Source organism: Pseudophryne corroboree, chromosome 4, assembly GCF_028390025.1.
Source record: "Pseudophryne corroboree isolate aPseCor3 chromosome 4, aPseCor3.hap2, whole genome shotgun sequence".
Lineage (NCBI taxonomy): Eukaryota > Metazoa > Chordata > Amphibia > Anura > Myobatrachidae > Pseudophryne > Pseudophryne corroboree.
The window spans coordinates 197,027,003-197,046,780 of record NC_086447.1 but is presented as its reverse complement, the minus strand read 5'-3'; the positions used below and the strand labels follow the sequence as shown (position 1 = coordinate 197,046,780).

The 19,778-nt window shown below is 37.4% G+C and overlaps 23 non-coding genes across 23 annotated transcripts; all 23 read left to right on the top strand.

Annotated features, from left to right (window-relative positions):
* The first annotated feature begins 10 nt into the window (after positions 1-10).
* On the top strand, positions 11-83 carry TRNAF-GAA (transfer RNA phenylalanine (anticodon GAA)). Its single transcript has one exon. It is a non-coding gene; the product is annotated as a tRNA-Phe (tRNA).
* An 815-nt stretch (positions 84-898) lies between these two features.
* TRNAF-GAA (transfer RNA phenylalanine (anticodon GAA)) lies at positions 899-971 on the top strand. The gene has a single exon. It is a non-coding gene; the product is annotated as a tRNA-Phe (tRNA).
* An 812-nt stretch (positions 972-1,783) lies between these two features.
* TRNAF-GAA (transfer RNA phenylalanine (anticodon GAA)) lies at positions 1,784-1,856 on the top strand. Its single transcript has one exon. It is a non-coding gene; the product is annotated as a tRNA-Phe (tRNA).
* Positions 1,857-3,555: 1,699 nt separating this feature from the next.
* TRNAF-GAA (transfer RNA phenylalanine (anticodon GAA)) lies at positions 3,556-3,629 on the top strand. The gene has a single exon. It is a non-coding gene; the product is annotated as a tRNA-Phe (tRNA).
* An 814-nt stretch (positions 3,630-4,443) lies between these two features.
* On the top strand, positions 4,444-4,516 carry TRNAF-GAA (transfer RNA phenylalanine (anticodon GAA)). Its single transcript has one exon. It is a non-coding gene; the product is annotated as a tRNA-Phe (tRNA).
* Positions 4,517-5,113: 597 nt separating this feature from the next.
* On the top strand, positions 5,114-5,186 carry TRNAF-GAA (transfer RNA phenylalanine (anticodon GAA)). The gene has a single exon. It is a non-coding gene; the product is annotated as a tRNA-Phe (tRNA).
* A 142-nt stretch (positions 5,187-5,328) lies between these two features.
* On the top strand, positions 5,329-5,401 carry TRNAF-GAA (transfer RNA phenylalanine (anticodon GAA)). Its single transcript has one exon. It is a non-coding gene; the product is annotated as a tRNA-Phe (tRNA).
* An 812-nt stretch (positions 5,402-6,213) lies between these two features.
* On the top strand, positions 6,214-6,286 carry TRNAF-GAA (transfer RNA phenylalanine (anticodon GAA)). The gene has a single exon. It is a non-coding gene; the product is annotated as a tRNA-Phe (tRNA).
* Positions 6,287-7,100: 814 nt separating this feature from the next.
* TRNAF-GAA (transfer RNA phenylalanine (anticodon GAA)) lies at positions 7,101-7,173 on the top strand. The gene has a single exon. It is a non-coding gene; the product is annotated as a tRNA-Phe (tRNA).
* Positions 7,174-7,985: 812 nt separating this feature from the next.
* Positions 7,986-8,058, top strand: TRNAF-GAA (transfer RNA phenylalanine (anticodon GAA)). The gene has a single exon. It is a non-coding gene; the product is annotated as a tRNA-Phe (tRNA).
* An 815-nt stretch (positions 8,059-8,873) lies between these two features.
* Positions 8,874-8,946, top strand: TRNAF-GAA (transfer RNA phenylalanine (anticodon GAA)). The gene has a single exon. It is a non-coding gene; the product is annotated as a tRNA-Phe (tRNA).
* An 812-nt stretch (positions 8,947-9,758) lies between these two features.
* On the top strand, positions 9,759-9,831 carry TRNAF-GAA (transfer RNA phenylalanine (anticodon GAA)). The gene has a single exon. It is a non-coding gene; the product is annotated as a tRNA-Phe (tRNA).
* Positions 9,832-10,645: 814 nt separating this feature from the next.
* Positions 10,646-10,718, top strand: TRNAF-GAA (transfer RNA phenylalanine (anticodon GAA)). The gene has a single exon. It is a non-coding gene; the product is annotated as a tRNA-Phe (tRNA).
* An 812-nt stretch (positions 10,719-11,530) lies between these two features.
* Positions 11,531-11,603, top strand: TRNAF-GAA (transfer RNA phenylalanine (anticodon GAA)). The gene has a single exon. It is a non-coding gene; the product is annotated as a tRNA-Phe (tRNA).
* An 815-nt stretch (positions 11,604-12,418) lies between these two features.
* On the top strand, positions 12,419-12,491 carry TRNAF-GAA (transfer RNA phenylalanine (anticodon GAA)). The gene has a single exon. It is a non-coding gene; the product is annotated as a tRNA-Phe (tRNA).
* Positions 12,492-13,304: 813 nt separating this feature from the next.
* TRNAF-GAA (transfer RNA phenylalanine (anticodon GAA)) lies at positions 13,305-13,377 on the top strand. The gene has a single exon. It is a non-coding gene; the product is annotated as a tRNA-Phe (tRNA).
* An 812-nt stretch (positions 13,378-14,189) lies between these two features.
* Positions 14,190-14,262, top strand: TRNAF-GAA (transfer RNA phenylalanine (anticodon GAA)). The gene has a single exon. It is a non-coding gene; the product is annotated as a tRNA-Phe (tRNA).
* An 814-nt stretch (positions 14,263-15,076) lies between these two features.
* On the top strand, positions 15,077-15,149 carry TRNAF-GAA (transfer RNA phenylalanine (anticodon GAA)). Its single transcript has one exon. It is a non-coding gene; the product is annotated as a tRNA-Phe (tRNA).
* Positions 15,150-15,961: 812 nt separating this feature from the next.
* TRNAF-GAA (transfer RNA phenylalanine (anticodon GAA)) lies at positions 15,962-16,034 on the top strand. The gene has a single exon. It is a non-coding gene; the product is annotated as a tRNA-Phe (tRNA).
* Positions 16,035-16,848: 814 nt separating this feature from the next.
* Positions 16,849-16,921, top strand: TRNAF-GAA (transfer RNA phenylalanine (anticodon GAA)). The gene has a single exon. It is a non-coding gene; the product is annotated as a tRNA-Phe (tRNA).
* Positions 16,922-17,733: 812 nt separating this feature from the next.
* Positions 17,734-17,806, top strand: TRNAF-GAA (transfer RNA phenylalanine (anticodon GAA)). Its single transcript has one exon. It is a non-coding gene; the product is annotated as a tRNA-Phe (tRNA).
* Positions 17,807-18,621: 815 nt separating this feature from the next.
* Positions 18,622-18,694, top strand: TRNAF-GAA (transfer RNA phenylalanine (anticodon GAA)). The gene has a single exon. It is a non-coding gene; the product is annotated as a tRNA-Phe (tRNA).
* Positions 18,695-19,506: 812 nt separating this feature from the next.
* On the top strand, positions 19,507-19,579 carry TRNAF-GAA (transfer RNA phenylalanine (anticodon GAA)). Its single transcript has one exon. It is a non-coding gene; the product is annotated as a tRNA-Phe (tRNA).
* Positions 19,580-19,778: the final 199 nt, after the last annotated feature.

Here is a 19,778-nt window from a genome sequence, read left to right as displayed (position 1 = left end):
TTCACAATTAGCCGAAATAGCTCAGTTGGGAGAGCGTTAGACTGAAGATTTAAAGGTCCCTGGTTCGATCCCGGGTTTTGGCATATTTAGTTGCTGTATTTTTTTGTTACAGAATAGCAATTTAGCAGCAGAAACTGCCATGTTCAGGTTCTGGTTTTCAAGAACATTTCATGTTATTACAGTTTGCATTATTATTAGCCCCAATAAAAGAATTTCTTATTAGTAGAGCTTGGCAAAATAGCTCAGTTGTGACAACATTAGACTGAAGATCTAAGAGTGTCTTGTTCAATCCTGGGGTTTAGCATGGTTGGGTGTTTGCATTTGCTACTGAATAGCAATTTAGCAGCAAAAACTGTTGTGTTCAGGTTTTGATCTTGAAAAGCATTTTATGTTATTTCAGTTTGCAAAATCTTTAGCTCCTAAAAAAAGACATTTTTATCAGTATAGCTTGCCAAAATAGCTCAGTTGTGAGAGCAATAGACTGAAGACCTTAAAATCCCTAGTACGATCGTGGGTTTCCACATGTTTGGGTGTTTGCAGTTTGTTACTGAGTAGCAATTCAGCAAAAAGAAATTTAGCAGCAGAAACTTTTATTTTCAGGTTTCGCCCTCTAGGACACTTGATGTTCTTTCAGTTTGCCTTATCTTAAACACCAAAAAAGACTTTTCAAATGTCAGACGTAGCTGCAATAGCTCATTTGGGAGAGCATTAGACTGAAATTCTATAAGTCCCTGGTTTGATCCCAGGTTTCGGCATGTTTAGTTGCTGTATTTTTGTTACAGAATAGCAATTTACCAGCAGAATCTTTCATTATAAGGTGTTGCTCTTCAAGAACACTTGATGCTCTATTTTTCCCCAACCTAAAACCCCAAATACGACTTTACATCTTTCACAATTAGCCAAAATAGTTCAGTTGGGAGAGCGTTAGACTGAAGATCTAAAGGTCCCTGGTTCGATCCTGGGTTTCGGCATATTTAGTTGCTGTTTTTTTGTTACAGAATAGCAATTTAGCAGCAGAAACTGCCGTGTTCAGGTTCTGGTCTTCAAGATCATTTCATGTTATTACAGTTTGCATTATTATTAGCCCCAATAAAAGAATTTCTTATTAGTAGAGCTTGGCGAAATAGCTCAGTTGTGAGAAAATTAGACTGAAGATCTAAGGGTGTCTTGTTCAATCCTGGGGTTTAGCATGGTTGGGTGTTTGCTTTTGCTACTGAATAGCAATTTAGCAGCAAAAACTGTTGTGTTCAGGTTTTGATCTTGAAAAGCATTTTATGTTATTTCAGTTTGCAAAATCTTTAGCTCCTAAAAACAGACATTCTTATCAGTATAGCTTGCCAAAATAGCTCAGTTGTGAGAGCAATAGACTGAAGACCTTAAAATCCCTAGTACAATCGTGGGTTTCCACATGTTTGGGTGTTTGCAGTTTGTTACTGAGTAGCAATTCAGCAAAAAGAAATTTAGCAGCAGAAACTTTTATTTTCAGGTTTCGCCCTCTAGGACACTTGATGTTCTTTCAGTTTGCCTTATCTTAAACACCAAAAAAGACTTTCCAAATGTCAGACGTAGCTGCAATAGCTCATTTGGGTGAGCATTAGACTGAAGATCTATAAGTCCCTGGTTAGATCCCGGGTTTCGGCATGTTTAGTTGCTGTATTTTTGTTACAGAATAGCAATTTACCAGTAGAATCTTTCATTATAAGGTGTTGCGCTTCAAGAACACTTGATGCTCTTTTTTTCCTAACCTAAAACCCCAAATACGACTTCACATCTTTCACAATTAGCCGAAATAGCTCAGTTGGGAGAGCGTTAGACTGAAGATCTAAAGGTCCCTGGTTCGATCCCGGGTTTCGGCATATTTAGTTGCTGTTTTTTTGTTACAGAATAGCAATTTAGCAGCAGAAACTGCCGTGTTCAGGTTCTGGTCTTCAAGATCATTTCATGTTATTACAGTTTGCATTATTATTAGCCCCAATAAAAGCATTTCTTATTAGTAGAGCTTGGCGAAATAGCTCAGTTGTGAGAACATTAGACTGAAGATCTAAGGGTGTCTTGTTCAATCCTGGGGTTTAGCATGGTTGGGTGTTTGCATTTGCTACTGAATAGCAATTTAGCAGCAAAAACTGTTGTGTTCAGGTTTTGATCTTGAAAAGCATTTTATGTTATTTCAGTTTGCAAAATCTTTAGCTCCTAAAAAAAGACATTCTTATCAGTATAGCTTGCCAAAATAGCTCAGTTGTGAGAGCAATAGACTGAAGACCTTAAAATCCCTAGTACGATCGTGGGTTTCCACATGTTTGGGTGTTTGCAGTTTGTTACTGAGTAGCAATTCAGCAAAAAGAAATTTAGCAGCAGAAACTTTTATTTTCAGGTTTCGCCCTCTAGGACACTTGATGTTCTTTCAGTTTGCCTTATCTTAAACACCAAAAAAAGACTTTCCAAATGTCAGACGTAGCTGCAATAGCTCATTTGGGAGAGCATTAAACTGAAGATCTATAAGTCCCTTGTTCGATCCTGGGTTTCGGCATGTTTAGTTGCTGTATATTTGTTACAGAATAGCAATTTACCAGCAGAATCTTTCATTATAAGGTGTTGCTCTTCAAGAACACTTGATGCTCTATTTTTCCCAACCTAAAACCCCAAATACGACATCACATCTTTCACAATTAGCCGAAATAGCTCAGTTGGGAGAGCGTTATACTGAAGATCTAAAGGTCCTTGGTTCGATCCGTTGTTTTGGCATAGTTAGTTGCTGTTTTTTTTTGTTACAGAATAGCAATTTAGCAGCAGAAACTGCCGTACTCAGGTTCTGGTCTTCAATAACATTTCATATTATTACAGTTTGCATTATTATTAGCCCCAATAAAAGAATTTCTTATTAGTAGAGCTTGGCGAAATAGCTCAGTTGTGAGAACATTAGACTGAAGATCTAAGGGTGTCTTGTTCAATCCTGGGGTTTAGCATGGTTGGGTGTTTGCTTTTGCTACTGAATAGCAATTTAGCAGCAAAAACTGTTGTGTTCAGGTTTTGATCTTGAAAAGCATTTTATGTTATTTCAGTTTGCAAAATCTTTAGCTCCTAAAAACAGACATTCTTATCAGTATAGCTTGCCAAAATAGCTCAGTTGTGAGAGCAATAGACTGAAGACCTTAAAATCCCTAGTACAATCGTGGGTTTCCACATGTTTGGGTGTTTGCAGTTTGTTACTGAGTAGCAATTCAGCAAAAAGAAATTTAGCAGCAGAAACTTTTATTTTCAGGTTTCGCCCTCTAGGACACTTGATGTTCTTTCAGTTTGCCTTATCTTAAACACCAAAAAAGACTTTCCAAATGTCAGACGTAGCTGCAATAGCTCATTTGGGAGAGCATTAGACTGAAGATCTATAAGTCCCTGGTTAGATCCCGGGTTTCGGCATGTTTAGTTCCTGTATTTTTGTTACAGAATAGCAATTTACCAGTAGAATCTTTCATTATAAGGTGTTGCGCTTCAAGAACACTTGATGCTCTTTTTTTCCTAACCTAAAACCCCAAATACGACTTCACATCTTTCACAATAAGCCGAAATAGCTCAGTTGGGAGAGCGTTAGACTGAAGATTTAAAGGTCCCTGGTTCGATCCCAGGTTTTGCAATATTTAGTTGCTGTTTTTTTTGTTACAGAATAGCAATTTAGCAGCAGAAACTGCCATGTTCAGGTTCTGGTTTTCAAGAACATTTCATGTTATTACAGTTTGCATTATTATTAGCCCCAATAAAATAATTTCTTATTAGTAGAGCTTGGCAAAATAGCTCAGTTGTGACAACATTAGACTGAAGATCTAAGAGTGTCTTGTTCAATCCTGGGGTTTAGCATGGTTGGGTGTTTGCATTTGCTACTGAATAGCAATTTAGCAGCAAAAACTGTTGTGTTCAGGTTTTGATCTTGAAAAGCATTTTATGTTATTTCAGTTTGCAAAATCTTTAGCTCCTAAAAAAAGACATTCTTATCAGTATAGCTTGCCAAAATAGCTCAGTTGTGAGAGCAATAGACTGAAGACCTTAAAATCCCTAGTACGATCGTGGGTTTCCACATGTTTGGGTGTTTGCAGTTTGTTACTGAGTAGCAATTCAGCAAAAAGAAATTTAGCAGCAGAAACTTTTATTTTCAGGTTTCGCCCTCTAGGACACTTGATGTTCTTTCAGTTTGCCTTATCTTAAACACCAAAAAAGACTTTCCAAATGTCAGACGTAGCTGCAATAGCTCATTTGGGAGAGCATTAGACTGAAATTCTATAAGTCCCTGGTTTGATCCCAGGTTTCGGCATGTTTAGTTGCTGTATTTTTGTTACAGAATAGCAATTTACCAGCAGAATCTTTCATTATAAGGTGTTGCTCTTCAAGAACACTTGATGCTCTATTTTTCCCCAACCTAAAACCCCAAATACGACTTCACATCTTTCACAATTAGCCGAAATAGCTCAGTTGGGAGAGCGTTAGACTGAAGATCTAAAGGTCCCTGGTTCGATCCCGGGTTTCGGCATATTTAGTTGCTGTTTTTTTGTTACAGAATAGCAATTTAGCAGCAGAAACTGCCGTGTTCAGGTTCTGGTCTTCAAGATCATTTCATGTTATTACAGTTTGCATTATTATTAGCCCCAATAAAAGAATTTCTTATTAGTAGAGCTTGGCGAAATAGCTCAGTTGTGAGAACATTAGACTGAAGATCTAAGGGTGTCTTGTTCAATCCTGGGGTTTAGCATGGTTGGGTGTTTGCTTTTGCTACTGAATAGCAATTTAGCAGCAAAAACTGTTGTGTTCAGGTTTTGATCTTGAAAAGCATTTTATGTTATTTCAGTTTGCAAAATCTTTAGCTCCTAAAAAAAGACATTCTTATCAGTATAGCTTGCCAAAATAGCTCAGTTGTGAGAGCAATAGACTGAAGACCTTAAAATCCCTAGTACGATCGTGGGTTTCCACATGTTTGGGTGTTTGCAGTTTGTTACTGAGTAGCAATTCAGCAAAAAGAAATTTAGCAGCAGAAACTTTCATTTTCAGGTTTCGCCCTCTAGGACACTTGATGTTCTTTCAGTTTGCCTTATCTTAAACACCAAAAAAGACTTTCCAAATGTCAGACGTAGCTGCAATAGCTCATTTGGGAGAGCATTAGACTGAAGATCTATAAGTCCCTGGTTCGATCCCGGGTTTCGGCATGTTTAGTTGCTGTATATTTGTTACAGAATAGCAATTTACCAGCAGAATCTTTCATTATAAGGTGTTGCTCTTCAAGAACATTTGATGCTCTATTTTTCCCAACCTAAAACCCCAAATACGACATCACATTTTTCACAATTAGCCGAAATAGCTCAGTTGGGAGAGCGTTAGACTGAAGATCTAAAGGTCCCTGGTTCGATCCCGAGATTCGGCATATTTAGTTGCTGTTTTTTTGTTACAGAATAGCAATTTAGCAGCAGAAACTGCCGTGTTCAGGTTCTGGTCTTCAAGATCATTTCATGTTATTACAGTTTGCATTATTATTAGCCCCAATAAAATAATTTCTTATTAGTAGAGCTTGGCAAAATAGCTCAGTTGTGAGAACATTAGACTGAAGATCTAAGGGTGTCTTGTTCAATCCTGGGGTTTAGCATGGTTGGGTGTTTGCATTTGCTACTGAATAGCAATTTAGCAGCAAAAACTGTTGTGTTCAGGTTTTGATCTTGAAAAGCATTTTATGTTATTTCAGTTTGCAAAATCTTTAGCTCCTAAAAAAAGACATTCTTATCAGTATAGCTTGCCAAAATAGCTCAGTTGTGAGAGCAATAGACTGAAGACCTTAAAATCCCTAGTACGATCGTGGGTTTCCACATGTTTGGGTGTTTGCATTTTGTTACTGAGTAGCAATTCAGCAAAAAGAAATTTAGCAGCAGAAACTTTTATTTTCAGGTTTCGCCCTCTAGGACACTTGATGTTCTTTCAGTTTGCCTTATCTTAAACACCAAAAAAGACTTTCCAAAAGTCAGACGTAGCTGCAATAGCTCATTTGGGAGAGCATTAGACTGAAGATCTATAAGTCCCTTGTTAGATCCCGGGTTTCGACATGTTTAGTTGCTGTATTTTTGTTACAGAATAGCAGTTTACCTGTAGAATCTTTAATTATAAGGTGTTGCGCTTCAAGAACACTTGATGCTCTTTTTTTCCTAACCTTAAACCCCAAATACGACTTCACATCTTTCACAATTAGCCGAAATAGCTCAGTTGGGAGAGCGTTAGACTGAAGATCTAAAAGTCCCTGGTTCGATCCTGGGTTTCGGCATATTTAGTTGCTGTTTTTTTTGTTACAGAATAGCAATTTAGCAGCAGAAACTGCCATGTTCAGGTTCTGGTTTTCAAGAACATTTCATGTTATTACAGTTTGCATTATTATTAGCCCCAATAAAAGAATTTCTTATTAGTAGAGCTTGGCAAAATAGCTCAGTTGTGACAACATTAGACTGAAGATCTAAGAGTTTCTTGTTCAATCCTGGGGTTTAGCATGGTTGGGTGTTTGCTTTTGCTACTGAATAGCAATTTAGCAGCAAAAACTGTTGTGTTCAGGTTTTGATCTTGAAAAGCATTTTATGTTATTTCAGTTTGCAAAATCTTTAGCTCCTAAAAAAAGACATTCTTATCAGTATAGCTTGCCAAAATAGCTCAGTTGTGAGAGCAATAGACTGAAGACCTTAAAATCCCTAGTACGATCGTGGGTTTCCACATGTTTGGGTGTTTGCAGTTTGTTACTGAGTAGCAATTCAGCAAAAATAAATTTAGCAGCATAAACTTTCATTTTCAGGTTTCGCCCTCTAGGACACTTGATGTTCTTTCAGTTTGCCTTATCTTAAACACCAAAAAAGACTTTCCAAATGTCAGACTTACCCGCAATATCTCTTTTGTGAGAGCATTAGACTGAAGATCTAAAGGTCCCTGGTTCGATCCCAGGTTTTGGCATGTTTAGTTGCTGTATTTTTGTTACAGAATAGCAATTTACCAGCAGAATCTTTCATTATCAGGTGTTGTTCATCAAGAACACTTAATGCTCTTTTTTTCCCCAACCTAAAACCCTAAATTCGGCTTGACATCTTTCACAATTAGCCGAAATAGCTCAGTTGGGAGAGCGGTAGACTGAAGATCTAAAGGTCCCTGGTTCGATCCCGGGTTTTGGCATATTTAGTTGCTGTTTTTTTGTTACAGAATAGCAATTTAGCAGCATAAACTGCAGTGTTCAGGTTCTGGTTTTCAAGAACATTTCATGTTATTACAGTTTGCATTATTATTAGCCCCAATTTAAGAATTTCTTATTAGTAGAGCTTGGCGAAATAGCTTAGTTGTGACAACATTAGACTGAAGATCTAAGGGTGTCTTGTTCATTCCTGGGGTTTAGCATGGTTGGGTGTTTGCTTTTGCTACTGAATAGCAATTTAGCAGCAAAAACTGTTGTGTTCAGGTTTTGATCTTGAAAAGCATTTTATGTTATTTCAGTTTGCAAAATCTTTAGCTCCTAAAAACAGACATTCTTATCAGTATAGCTTGCCAAAATAGCTCAGTTGTGAGAGCAATAGACTGAAGACCTTAAAATCCCTAGTACAATCGTGGGTTTCCACATGTTTGGGTGTTTGCAGTTTGTTACTGAGTAGCAATTCAGCAAAAAGAAATTTAGCAGCAGAAACTTTTATTTTCAGGTTTCGCCCTCTAGGACACTTGATGTTCTTTCAGTTTGCCTTATCTTAAACACCAAAAAAGACTTTCCAAATGTCAGACGTAGCTGCAATAGCTCATTTGGGAGAGCATTAGACTGAAGATCTATAAGTCCCTGGTTAGATCCCGGGTTTCGGCATGTTTAGTTGCTGTATTTTTGTTACAGAATAGCAATTTACCAGTAGAATCTTTCATTATAAGGTGTTGCGCTTCAAGAACACTTGATGCTCTTTTTTTCCTAACCTAAAACCCCAAATACGACTTCACATCTTTCACAATTAGCCGAAGTAGCTCAGTTGGGAGAGCGTTAGACTGAAGATTTAAAGGTCCCTGGTTCGATCCTGGGTTTTGGCATATTTAGTTGCTGTATTTTTTTGTTACAGAATAGCAATTTAGCAGCAGAAACTGCCATGTTCAGGTTCTGGTTTTCAAGAACATTTCATGTTATTACAGTTTGCATTATTATTAGCCCCAATAAAAGAATTTCTTATTAGTAGAGCTTGGCAAAATAGCTCAGTTGTGACAACATTAGACTGAAGATCTAAGAGTGTCTTGTTCAATCCTGGGGTTTAGCATGGTTGGGTGTTTGCATTTGCTACTGAATAGCAATTTAGCAGCAAAAACTGTTGTGTTCAGGTTTTGATCTTGAAAAGCATTTTATGTTATTTCAGTTTGCAAAATCTTTAGCTCCTAAAAAAAGACATTTTTATCAGTAAAGCTTGCCAAAATAGCTCAGTTGTGAGAGCAATAGACTGAAGACCTTAAAATCCCTAGTACGATCGTGGGTTTCCACATGTTTGGGTGTTTGCAGTTTGTTACTGAGTAGCAATTCAGCAAAAAGAAATTTAGCAGCAGAAACTTTTATTTTCAGGTTTCGCCCTCTAGGACACTTGATGTTCTTTCAGTTTGCCTTATCTTAAACACCAAAAAAGACTTTTCAAATGTCAGACGTAGCTGCAATAGCTCATTTGGGAGAGCATTAGACTGAAATTCTATAAGTCCCTGGTTTGATCCCAGGTTTCGGCATGTTTAGTTGCTGTATTTTTGTTACAGAATAGCAATTTACCAGCAGAATCTTTCATTATAAGGTGTTGCTCTTCAAGAACACTTGATGCTCTATTTTTCCCCAACCTAAAACCCCAAATACGACTTTACATCTTTCACAATTAGCCAAAATAGCTCAGTTGGGAGAGCGTTAGACTGAAGATCTAAAGGTCCCTGGTTCGATCCTGGGTTTCGGCATATTTAGTTGATGTTTTTTTGTTACAGAATAGCAATTTAGCAGCAGAAACTGCCGTGTTCAGGTTCTGGTCTTCAAGATCATTTCATGTTATTACAGTTTGCATTATTATTAGCCCCAATAAAAGAATTTCTTATTAGTAGAGCTTGGCGAAATAGCTCAGTTGTGAGAAAATTAGACTGAAGATCTAAGGGTGTCTTGTTCAATCCTGGGGTTTAGCATGGTTGGGTGTTTGCTTTTGCTACTGAATAGCAATTTAGCAGCAAAAACTGTTGTGTTCAGGTTTTGATCTTGAAAAGCATTTTATGTTATTTCAGTTTGCAAAATCTTTAGCTCCTAAAAAAAGACATTCTTATCAGTATAGCTTGCCAAAATAGCTCAGTTGTGAGAGCAATAGACTGAAGACCTTAAAATCCCTAGTACGATCGTGGGTTTCCACATGTTTGGGTGTTTGCATTTTGTTACTGAGTAGCAATTCAGCAAAAAGAAATTTAGCAGCAGAAACTTTTATTTTCAGGTTTCGCCCTCTAGGACACTTGATGTTCTTTCAGTTTGCCTTATCTTAAACACCAAAAAAGACTTTCCAAAAGTCAGACGTAGCTGCAATAGCTCATTTGGGAGAGCATTAGACTGAAGATCTATAAGTCCCTTGTTAGATCCCGGGTTTCGACATGTTTAGTTGCTGTATTTTTGTTACAGAATAGCAGTTTACCTGTAGAATCTTTAATTATAAGGTGTTGCGCTTCAAGAACACTTGATGCTCTTTTTTTCCTAACCTTAAACCCCAAATACGACTTCACATCTTTCACAATTAGCCGAAATAGCTCAGTTGGGAGAGCGTTAGACTGAAGATCTAAAAGTCCCTGGTTCGATCCTGGGTTTCGGCATATTTAGTTGCTGTTTTTTTTGTTACAGAATAGCAATTTAGCAGCAGAAACTGCCATGTTCAGGTTCTGGTTTTCAAGAACATTTCATGTTATTACAGTTTGCATTATTATTAGCCCCAATAAAAGAATTTCTTATTAGTAGAGCTTGGCAAAATAGCTCAGTTGTGACAACATTAGACTGAAGATCTAAGAGTTTCTTGTTCAATCCTGGGGTTTAGCATGGTTGGGTGTTTGCTTTTGCTACTGAATAGCAATTTAGCAGCAAAAACTGTTGTGTTCAGGTTTTGATCTTGAAAAGCATTTTATGTTATTTCAGTTTGCAAAATCTTTAGCTCCTAAAAAAAGACATTCTTATCAGTATAGCTTGCCAAAATAGCTCAGTTGTGAGAGCAATAGACTGAAGACCTTAAAATCCCTAGTACGATCGTGGGTTTCCACATGTTTGGGTGTTTGCAGTTTGTTACTGAGTAGCAATTCAGCAAAAAGAAATTTAGCAGCATAAACTTTCATTTTCAGGTTTCGCCCTCTAGGACACTTGATGTTCTTTCAGTTTGCCTTATCTTAAACACCAAAAAAGACTTTCCAAATGTCAGACTTACCCGCAATATCTCTTTTGTGAGAGCATTAGACTGAAGATCTAAAGGTCCCTGGTTCGATCCCAGGTTTTGGCATGTTTAGTTGCTGTATTTTTGTTACAGAATAGCAATTTACCAGCAGAATCTTTCATTATCAGGTGTTGTTCATCAAGAACACTTAATGCTCTTTTTTTCCCCAACCTAAAACCCTAAATTCGGCTTGACATCTTTCACAATTAGCCGAAATAGCTCAGTTGGGAGAGCGGTAGACTGAAGATCTAAAGGTCCCTGGTTCGATCCCGGGTTTTGGCATATTTAGTTGCTGTTTTTTTGTTACAGAATAGCAATTTAGCAGCATAAACTGCAGTGTTCAGGTTCTGGTTTTCAAGAACATTTCATGTTATTACAGTTTGCATTATTATTAGCCCCAATAAAAGAATTTCTTATTAGTAGAGCTTGGCGAAATAGCTTAGTTGTGACAACATTAGACTGAAGATCTAAGGGTGTCTTGTTCATTCCTGGGGTTTAGCATGGTTGGGTGTTTGCTTTTGCTACTGAATAGCAATTTAGCAGCAAAAACTGTTGTGTTCAGGTTTTGATCTTGAAAAGCATTTTATGTTATTTCAGTTTGCAAAATCTTTAGCTCCTAAAAACAGACATTCTTATCAGTATAGCTTGCCAAAATAGCTCAGTTGTGAGAGCAATAGACTGAAGACCTTAAAATCCCTAGTACAATCGTGGGTTTCCACATGTTTGGGTGTTTGCAGTTTGTTACTGAGTAGCAATTCAGCAAAAAGAAATTTAGCAGCAGAAACTTTTATTTTCAGGTTTCGCCCTCTAGGACACTTGATGTTCTTTCAGTTTGCCTTATCTTAAACACCAAAAAAGACTTTCCAAATGTCAGACGTAGCTGCAATAGCTCATTTGGGAGAGCATTAGACTGAAGATCTATAAGTCCCTGGTTAGATCCCGGGTTTCGGCATGTTTAGTTGCTGTATTTTTGTTACAGAATAGCAATTTACCAGTAGAATCTTTCATTATAAGGTGTTGCGCTTCAAGAACACTTGATGCTCTTTTTTTCCTAACCTAAAACCCCAAATTCGACTTCACATCTTTCACAATTAGCCGAAATAGCTCAGTTGGGAGAGCGTTAGACTGAAGATTTAAAGGTCCCTGGTTCGATCCTGGGTTTTGGCATATTTAGTTGCTGTATTTTTTTGTTACAGAATAGCAATTTAGCAGCAGAAACTGCCATGTTCAGGTTCTGGTTTTCAAGAACATTTCATGTTATTACAGTTTGCATTATTATTAGCCCCAATAAAAGAATTTCTTATTAGTAGAGCTTGGCAAAATAGCTCAGTTGTGACAACATTAGACTGAAGATCTAAGAGTGTCTTGTTCAATCCTGGGGTTTAGCATGGTTGGGTGTTTGCATTTGCTACTGAATAGCAATTTAGCAGCAAAAACTGTTGTGTTCAGGTTTTGATCTTGAAAAGCATTTTATGTTATTTCAGTTTGCAAAATCTTTAGCTCCTAAAAAAAGACATTTTTATCAGTAAAGCTTGCCAAAATAGCTCAGTTGTGAGAGCAATAGACTGAAGACCTTAAAATCCCTAGTACGATCGTGGGTTTCCACATGTTTGGGTGTTTGCAGTTTGTTACTGAGTAGCAATTCAGCAAAAAGAAATTTAGCAGCAGAAACTTTTATTTTCAGGTTTCGCCCTCTAGGACACTTGATGTTCTTTCAGTTTGCCTTATCTTAAACACCAAAAAAGACTTTTCAAATGTCAGACGTAGCTGCAATAGCTCATTTGGGAGAGCATTAGACTGAAATTCTATAAGTCCCTGGTTTGATCCCAGGTTTCGGCATGTTTAGTTGCTGTATTTTTGTTACAGAATAGCAATTTACCAGCAGAATCTTTCATTATAAGGTGTTGCTCTTCAAGAACACTTGATGCTCTATTTTTCCCCAACCTAAAACCCCAAATACGACTTTACATCTTTCACAATTAGCCAAAATAGCTCAGTTGGGAGAGCGTTAGACTGAAGATCTAAAGGTCCCTGGTTCGATCCTGGGTTTCGGCATATTTAGTTGATGTTTTTTTGTTACAGAATAGCAATTTAGCAGCAGAAACTGCCGTGTTCAGGTTCTGGTCTTCAAGATCATTTCATGTTATTACAGTTTGCATTATTATTAGCCCCAATAAAAGAATTTCTTATTAGTAGAGCTTGGCGAAATAGCTCAGTTGTGAGAAAATTAGACTGAAGATCTAAGGGTGTCTTGTTCAATCCTGGGGTTTAGCATGGTTGGGTGTTTGCTTTTGCTACTGAATAGCAATTTAGCAGCAAAAACTGTTGTGTTCAGGTTTTGATCTTGAAAAGCATTTTATGTTATTTCAGTTTGCAAAATCTTTAGCTCCTAAAAACAGACATTCTTATCAGTATAGCTTGCCAAAATAGCTCAGTTGTGAGAGCAATAGACTGAAGACCTTAAAATCCCTAGTACAATCGTGGGTTTCCACATGTTTGGGTGTTTGCAGTTTGTTACTGAGTAGCAATTCAGCAAAAAGAAATTTAGCAGCAGAAACTTTTATTTTCAGGTTTCGCCCTCTAGGACACTTGATGTTCTTTCAGTTTGCCTTATCTTAAACACCAAAAAAGACTTTCCAAATGTCAGACGTAGCTGCAATAGCTCATTTGGGAGAGCATTAGACTGAAATTCTATAAGTCCCTGGTTTGATCCCAGGTTTCGGCATGTTTAGTTGCTGTATTTTTGTTACAGAATAGCAATTTACCAGCAGAATCTTTCATTATAAGGTGTTGCTCTTCAAGAACACTTGATGCTCTATTTTTCCCCAACCTAAAACCCCAAATACGACTTTACATCTTTCACAATTAGCCGAAATAGCTCAGTTGGGAGAGCGTTAGACTGAAGATCTAAAGGTCTCTGGTTCGATCCCGGGTTTCGGCATATTTAGTTGCTGTTTTTTTGTTACAGAATAGCAATTTAGCAGCAGAAACTGCCGTGTTCAGGTTCTGGTCTTCAAGATCATTTCATGTTATTACAGTTTGCATTATTATTAGCCCCAATAAAAGAATTTCTTATTAGTAGAGCTTGGCGAAATAGCTCAGTTGTGAGAAAATTAGACTGAAGATCTAAGGGTGTCTTGTTCAATCCTGGGGTTTAGCATGGTTGGGTGTTTGCTTTTGCTACTGAATAGCAATTTAGCAGCAAAAACTGTTGTGTTCAGGTTTTGATCTTGAAAAGCATTTTATGTTATTTCAGTTTGCAAAATCTTTAGCTCCTAAAAAAAGACATTCTTATCAGTATAGCTTGCCAAAATAGCTCAGTTGTGAGAGCAATAGACTGAAGACCTTAAAATCCCTAGTACGATCGTGGGTTTCCACATGTTTGGGTGTTTGCATTTTGTTACTGAGTAGCAATTCAGCAAAAAGAAATTTAGCAGCAGAAACTTTTATTTTCAGGTTTCGCCCTCTAGGACACTTGATGTTCTTTCAGTTTGCCTTATCTTAAACACCAAAAAAGACTTTCCAAAAGTCAGACGTAGCTGCAATAGCTCATTTGGGAGAGCATTAGACTGAAGATCTATAAGTCCCTTGTTAGATCCCGGGTTTCGACATGTTTAGTTGCTGTATTTTTGTTACAGAATAGCAGTTTACCTGTAGAATCTTTAATTATAAGGTGTTGCGCTTCAAGAACACTTGATGCTCTTTTTTTCCTAACCTTAAACCCCAAATACGACTTCACATCTTTCACAATTAGCCGAAATAGCTCAGTTGGGAGAGCGTTAGACTGAAGATCTAAAAGTCCCTGGTTCGATCCTGGGTTTCGGCATATTTAGTTGCTGTTTTTTTTGTTACAGAATAGCAATTTAGCAGCAGAAACTGCCATGTTCAGGTTCTGGTTTTCAAGAACATTTCATGTTATTACAGTTTGCATTATTATTAGCCCCAATAAAAGAATTTCTTATTAGTAGAGCTTGGCAAAATAGCTCAGTTGTGACAACATTAGACTGAAGATCTAAGAGTGTCTTGTTCAATCCTGGGGTTTAGCATGGTTGGGTGTTTGCATTTGCTACTGAATAGCAATTTAGCAGCAAAAACTGTTGTGTTCAGGTTTTGATCTTGAAAAGCATTTTATGTTATTTCAGTTTGCAAAATCTTTAGCTCCTAAAAAAAGACATTCTTATCAGTATAGCTTGCCAAAATAGCTCAGTTGTGAGAGCAATAGACTGAAGACCTTAAAATCCCTAGTACGATCGTGGGTTTCCACATGTTTGGGTGTTTGCAGTTTGTTACTGAGTAGCAATTCAGCAAAAAGAAATTTAGCAGCAGAAACTTTTATTTTCAGGTTTCGCCCTCTAGGACACTTGATGTTCTTTCAGTTTGCCTTATCTTAAACACCAAAAAAGACTTTCCAAATGTCAGACGTAGCTGCAATAGCTCATTTGGGAGAGCATTAGACTGAAATTCTATAAGTACCTGGTTTGATCCCAGGTTTCGGCATGTTTAGTTGCTGTATTTTTGTTACAGAATAGCAATTTACCAGCAGAATCTTTCATTATAAGGTGTTGCTCTTCAAGAACACTTGATGCTCTATTTTTCCCCAACCTAAAACCCCAAATACGACTTTACATCTTTCACAATTAGCCGAAATAGCTCAGTTGGGAGAGCGTTAGACTGAAGATCTAAAGGTCCCTGGTTCGATCCCGGGTTTTGGCATATTTAGTTGCTGTTTTTTTGTTACAGAATAGCAATTTAGCAGCAGAAACTGCCGTGTTCAGGTTCTGGTCTTCAAGATCATTTCATGTTATTACAGTTTGCATTATTATTAGCCCCAATAAAAGAATTTCTTATTAGTAGAGCTTGGCGAAATAGCTCAGTTGTGAGAACATTAGACTGAAGATCTAAGGGTGTCTTGTTCAATCCTGGGGTTTAGCATGGTTGGGTGTTTGCTTTTGCTACTGAATAGCAATTTAGCAGCAAAAACTGTTGTGTTCAGGTTTTGATCTTGAAAAGCATTTTATGTTATTTCAGTTTGCAAAATCTTTAGCTCCTAAAAAAAGACATTCTTATCAGTATAGCTTGCCAAAATAGCTCAGTTGTGAGAGCAATAGACTGAAGACCTTAAAATCCCTAGTACGATCGTGGGTTTCCACATGTTTGGGTGTTTGCAGTTTGTTACTGAGTAGCAATTCAGCAAAAAGAAATTTAGCAGCAGAAACTTTCATTTTCAGGTTTCGCCCTCTAGGACACTTGATGTTCTTTCAGTTTGCCTTATCTTAAACACCAAAAAAGACTTTCCAAAAGTCAGACGTAGCTGCAATAGCTCATTTGGGAGAGCATTAGACTGAAGATCTATAAGTCCCTTGTTAGATCCCGGGTTTCGACATGTTTAGTTGCTGTATTTTTGTTACAGAATAGCAGTTTACCTGTAGAATCTTTAATTATAAGGTGTTGCGCTTCAAGAACACTTGATGCTCTTTTTTTCCTAACCTTAAACCCCAAATACGACTTCACATCTTTCACAATTAGCCGAAATAGCTCAGTTGGGAGAGCGTTAGACTGAAGATCTAAAAGTCCCTGGTTCGATCCCGGGTTTCGGCATATTTAGTTGCTGGTTTTTTTGTTACAGAATAGCAATTTAGCAGCAGAAACTGCCATGTTCAGGTTCTGGTTTTCAAGAACATTTCATGTTATTACAGTTTGCATTATTATTAGCCCCAATAAAAGAATTTCTTATTAGTAGAGCTTGGCAAAATAGCTCAGTTGTGACAACATTAGACTGAAGATCTAAGAGTTTCTTGTTCAATCCTGGGGTTTAGCATGGTTGGGTGTTTGCTTTTGCTACTGAATAGCAATTTAGCAGCAAAAACTGTTGTGTTCAGGTTTTGATCTTGAAAAGCATTTTATGTTATTTCAGTTTGCAAAATCTTTAGCTCCTAAAAAAAGACATTCTTATCAGTATAGCTTGCCAAAATAGCTCAGTTGTGAGAGCAATAGACTGAAGACCTTAAAATCCCTAGTACGATCGTGGGTTTCCACATGTTTGGGTGTTTGCAGTTTGTTACTGAGTAGCAATTCAGCAAAAAGAAATTTAGCAGCATAAACTTTCATTTTCAGGTTTCGCCCTCTAGGACACTTGATGTTCTTTCAGTTTGCCTTATCTTAAACACCAAAAAAGACTTTCCAAATGTCAGACTTACCCGCAATATCTCTTTTGTGAGAGCATTAGACTGAAGATCTAAAGGTCCCTGGTTCGATCCCAGGTTTTGGCATGTTTAGTTGCTGTATTTTTGTTACAGAATAGCAATTTACCAGCAGAATCTTTCATTATCAGGTGTTGTTCATCAAGAACACTTAATGCTCTTTTTTTCCCCAACCTAAAACCCTAAATTCGGCTTGACATCTTTCACAATTAGCCGAAATAGCTCAGTTGGGAGAGCGGTAGACTGAAGATCTAAAGGTCCCTGGTTCGATCCCGGGTTTTGGCATATTTAGTTGCTGTTTTTTTGTTACAGAATAGCAATTTAGCAGCATAAACTGCAGTGTTCAGGTTCTGGTTTTCAAGAACATTTCATGTTATTACAGTTTGCATTATTATTAGCCCCAATTTAAGAATTTCTTATTAGTAGAGCTTGGCGAAATAGCTTAGTTGTGTCAACATTAGACTGAAGATCTAAGGGTGTCTTGTTCATTCCTGGGGTTTAGCATGGTTGGGTGTTTGCTTTTGCTACTGAATAGCAATTTAGCAGCAAAAACTGTTGTGTTCAGGTTTTGATCTTGAAAAGCATTTTATGTTATTTCAGTTTGCAAAATCTTTAGCTCCTAAAAACAGACATTCTTATCAGTATAGCTTGCCAAAATAGCTCAGTTGTGAGAGCAATAGACTGAAGACCTTAAAATCCCTAGTACAATCGTGGGTTTCCACATGTTTGGGTGTTTGCAGTTTGTTACTGAGTAGCAATTCAGCAAAAAGAAATTTAGCAGCAGAAACTTTTATTTTCAGGTTTCGCCCTCTAGGACACTTGATGTTCTTTCAGTTTGCCTTATCTTAAACACCAAAAAAGACTTTCCAAATGTCAGACGTAGCTGCAATAGCTCATTTGGGAGAGCATTAGACTGAAGATCTATAAGTCCCTGGTTAGATCCCGGGTTTCGGCATGTTTAGTTGCTGTATTTTTGTTACAGAATAGCAATTTACCAGTAGAATCTTTCATTATAAGGTGTTGCGCTTCAAGAACACTTGATGCTCTTTTTTTCCTAACCTAAAACCCCAAATACGACTTCACATCTTTCACAATTAGCCGAAATAGCTCAGTTGGGAGAGCGTTAGACTGAAGATTTAAAGGTCCCTGGTTCGATCCCGGGTTTTGGCATATTTAGTTGCTGTATTTTTTTGTTACAGAATAGCAATTTAGCAGCAGAAACTGCCATGTTCAGGTTCTGGTTTTCAAGAACATTTCATGTTATTACAGTTTGCATTATTATTAGCCCCAATAAAAGAATTTCTTATTAGTAGAGCTTGGCAAAATAGCTCAGTTGTGACAACATTAGACTGAAGATCTAAGAGTGTCTTGTTCAATCCTGGGGTTTAGCATGGTTGGGTGTTTGCATTTGCTACTGAATAGCAATTTAGCAGCAAAAACTGTTGTGTTCAGGTTTTGATCTTGAAAAGCATTTTATGTTATTTCAGTTTGCAAAATCTTTAGCTCCTAAAAAAAGACATTTTTATCAGTATAGCTTGCCAAAATAGCTCAGTTGTGAGAGCAATAGACTGAAGACCTTAAAATCCCTAGTACGATCGTGGGTTTCCACATGTTTGGGTGTTTGCAGTTTGTTACTGAGTAGCAATTCAGCAAAAAGAAATTTAGCAGCAGAAACTTTTATTTTCAGGTTTCGCCCTCTAGGACACTTGATGTTCTTTCAGTTTGCCTTATCTTAAACACCAAAAAAGACTTTTCAAATGTCAGACGTAGCTGCAATAGCTCATTTGGGAGAGCATTAGACTGAAATTCTATAAGTCCCTGGTTTGATCCCAGGTTTCGGCATGTTTAGTTGCTGTATTTTTGTTACAGAATAGCAATTTACCAGCAGAATCTTTCATTATAAGGTGTTGCTCTTCAAGAACACTTGATGCTCTATTTTTCCCCAACCTAAAACCCCAAATACGACTTTACATCTTTCACAATTAGCCGAAATAGCTCAGTTGGGAGAGCGTTAGACTGAAGATCTAAAGGTCCCTGGTTCGATCCTGGGTTTCGGCATATTTAGTTGCTGTTTTTTTGTTACAGAATAGCAATTTAGCAGCAGAAACTGCCGTGTTCAGGTTCTGGTCTTCAAGATCATTTCATGTTATTACAGTTTGCATTATTATTAGCCCCAATAAAAGAATTTCTTATTAGTAGAGCTTGGCGAAATAGCTCAGTTGTGAGAAAATTAGACTGAAGATCTATGGGTGTCTTGTTCAATCCTGGGGTTTAGCATGGTTGGGTGTTTGCTTTTGCTACTGAATAGCAATTTAGCAGCAAAAATTGTTGTGTTCAGGTTTTGATCTTGAAAAGCATTTTATGTTATTTCAGTTTGCAAAATCTTTAGCTCCTAAAAACAGACATTCTTATCAGTATAGCTTGCCAAAATAGCTCAGTTGTGAGAGCAATAGACTGAAGACCTTAAAATCCCTAGTACAATCGTGGGTTTCCACATGTTTGGGTGTTTGCAGTTTGTTACTGAGTAGCAATTCAGCAAAAAGAAATTTAGCAGCAGAAACTTTTATTTTCAGGTTTCGCCCTCTAGGACACTTGATGTTCTTTCAGTTTGCCTTATCTTAAACACCAAAAAAGACTTTCCAAATGTCAGACGTAGCTGCAATAGCTCATTTGGGTGAGCATTAGACTGAAGATCTATAAGTCCCTGGTTAGATCCCGGGTTTCGGCATGTTTAGTTGCTGTATTTTTGTTACAGAATAGCAATTTACCAGTAGAATCTTTCATTATAAGGTGTTGCGCTTCAAGAACACTTGATGCTCTTTTTTTCCTAACCTAAAACCCCAAATACGACTTCACATCTTTCACAATTAGCCGAAATAGCTCAGTTGGGAGAGCGTTAGACTGAAGATCTAAAGGTCCCTGGTTCGATCCCGGGTTTCGGCATATTTAGTTGCTGTTTTTTTGTTACAGAATAGCAATTCAGCAGCAGAAACTGCCGTGTTCAGGTTCTGGTCTTCAAGATCATTTCATGTTATTACAGTTTGCATTATTATTAGCCCCAATAAAAGCATTTCTTATTAGTAGAGCTTGGCGAAATAGCTCAGTTGTGAGAACATTAGACTGAAGATCTAAGGGTGTCTTG